Genomic DNA, 2,677 nt, shown 5'->3' with positions numbered 1-2,677 from the left:
TTGGAGAAAGAAAGAACATTAATTCTACTCAAGTGTGCTTTAAATTCCCCACCCACTTTGAATGAATTACAGTAGTTCACGTATTTCACTATTTTTAGATCGTTTCTTCTTAGGACAAAAAGTTGTAATTATATCAGATTGTCTTGAAAAAGCAACAAGCATTAGTATTTTGGAGAAAGCACGAACATTAATTCTACTTAAGTGTGTTTCAAATGTCTATGTGGGACAAATGTGCTACTGCAATTAAAATGGTCGCCATTTAAGTTCTTGACTGTTAGTTGTAAATATGTCTGACCGTTAGTTGGAAAAAGTAGTTATAAGAGTTGCTAACCGTTGCCTTAGTTTTTGCAAGAAAAGATTTAGCATTATAAACAAATATGAAGTTGCTTCTCATTATCTTTATGTTTAATACGTTGGTCCCCCAAATGTTTAGCCAAGCAAATTATGCTAAAATGCAGTATGTCCTGCAGTGGAACCCTCCTTTTGTGAGTCAACACAATATACATGCAAAAGTCCTATTCCACAAAATTTTACAATCCACGGCCTATGGCCGGCGAATGCAGCTGGTAGTGGTTTGTCGGTGCCAAAACCACAATATCCCAATGATTGGCAGATTGTCAAACGGGATGTAAGTGTTTGAGAGAGTTGTTTTTATTTTGTTTTAGTATTTATTATAATAAGCATTTTTCATATTTTTGTTTAGCTAGACATCTAAAATGTAATTTTTATTCTCTGCAGATGGCTCTGGTGACCCAGGACCAAAACTTAGTAAACAATCTCCGTCATGTTTGGCCTACTCTAGTACGCTCGAATACAGACGAGGGTTTTTGGAAATATGAGTGGGAAACACATGGTTTTGGTATGAGGACGCAGATTGATGTTAGAACCTACTTTGAAGCTGCAACAAGGATACATGCTACCAAGATTGCAACTAACGGAAAGACTAATCTGAAAGACTACTTCTCTAATGCAGGAATTCAGCCTGGACAATTTGTTACAGGTTCGGTTATTGGTAATGCTCTGGCCCCAATAGTTAGGGGCATCAATATCAAATGTTATAATAATGGAACTTATATTTTTGTGAAGGAAGTTATCCTCTGCTTGGATTCGCCACTGCAAAACTTTGTCTCATGTGACCCATCGAGGGCGAGTGTGGGAGGAGGGGTAAAACTACTAGGAATCTGTAATTCTAAGATGTTCTTATACTTTCCAGCTTAGTTATATCATTATATCGAAATTGGAATTTCGACAAATTTATTTTGTTCTCTCTCATCCCTTGCTGTCATATTTCAAAATGCTAGCCATAATTTGCAGGAAAAACGTATGTGAGTGTTAATAATCTTTTCCTGAAACAATGACTGCTCTTTTGGTTATTATGAGAATTACGGAGGGAAGTTCCATCAGAAGAAGTTTTGATGAAAATCCAAAAAAGAAGTAATACTCTGAAATGATTTGAATGCCTAATGATCTTATACTCCTTCTGGTATCCAAATATTAGTCGTTTTGCCAAACTAAATTGTTCAGAAATATTTGGATTACTCTTATGATTAAGACTTTTAAATGTCTTTTTTATTAGATGTGCAAAAGCCATTAAATGGAGGAAATGAATTACAAGAACTTCAAAGCATCAATATCAGAAATAGTAGTTCACTATTTCTGATCCATTTATTGTGTTGAAAAAGCAACGAACAGTTTTTGTCAATGAGATGAGTATTTTGGGGAAAACAAAAACCTTAATTCCACTTAACTATCTCCCTTATTATGTTTTTCACTATTTTACAGAAGTAAATTATTGATAGCTGGATGTATTCCCAATTTTTGAGAATTTGGCTCTTTAATTTTTTATGAAACTATGCTGCTAAATTACCACACTAGTTTGGCCCAAATTTGGCCACACCTATAAAAAGACCACCATAACATTTACTTGTACAATTTTTGCTACCATCAATTTCCCTCCAATAATTTTCCCTCCAAACACACTATTAAATACATTGACTTACGCTTATTCAAGTCAAAATACTTTGTAGATTTCAATTTGAAAATTTCAAGGAGAAATAAATAGAAAAAATTCAAATAACATAATGTTTAGAATGTTCTTCTTGCTTGATCCTTTTCGCCAACATTAATTTTTAAAAAAATCATCATTATTAAAATACTTAGCTCATTTTATAAATATTATTGTCTCCTAGAAGTTAAAATAATTGGAGGTAATATGAAAACATGAATAGGTCCAAAATTTTATATAATTGTATAAAAGAATCAAATATTTTATAAACATTCTAGGAACTTTTGCTAGATTGTTTTGGCATACATAATGGAAGGAAAAAAAAGAAGTATACTTTAAATTTTAAATCCCAATATTTGTTTGCAATTTATGTTATTTCCTTTATTAACTATGATGGTAATAATTTTCTTGTAAGACTAACTAATATTAAAAGAATTATATTAAAAACTGATGAAAGAATGATTAATTATATTTTTAAAACAACAAATGGAAGAACGAAAGTCGTATGGGTTCACAAAGACTCCGTGGCTAAAAAGTAAAAAATATATATCGAAGTAGTTGGTCGATTTCGCAACAAATCAAATAAAGAGGAATTTATATTTGTACCTCGTAAAAAAAGCTTTTTATTTTGTGGAAAGAACCATTTCCTTTCTTTTCGTGGAAAGAAATTAT

At 31.9% G+C, this 2,677-nt stretch overlaps 1 pseudogene; it reads left to right on the top strand.

The window, feature by feature from the left end:
• Window positions 1–349: 349 nt before the first annotated feature.
• Window positions 350–1,265, top strand: LOC132618061 (ribonuclease S-1-like; annotated as a pseudogene).
• Window positions 1,266–2,677: the final 1,412 nt, after the last annotated feature.

The sequence above is a fragment of the Lycium barbarum genome, chromosome 11 (genome assembly GCF_019175385.1).
Source record: "Lycium barbarum isolate Lr01 chromosome 11, ASM1917538v2, whole genome shotgun sequence".
Classification (NCBI taxonomy): Eukaryota; Viridiplantae; Streptophyta; class Magnoliopsida; order Solanales; family Solanaceae; genus Lycium; species Lycium barbarum.
This window is presented reverse-complemented; position numbering and strand designations above follow the sequence as displayed.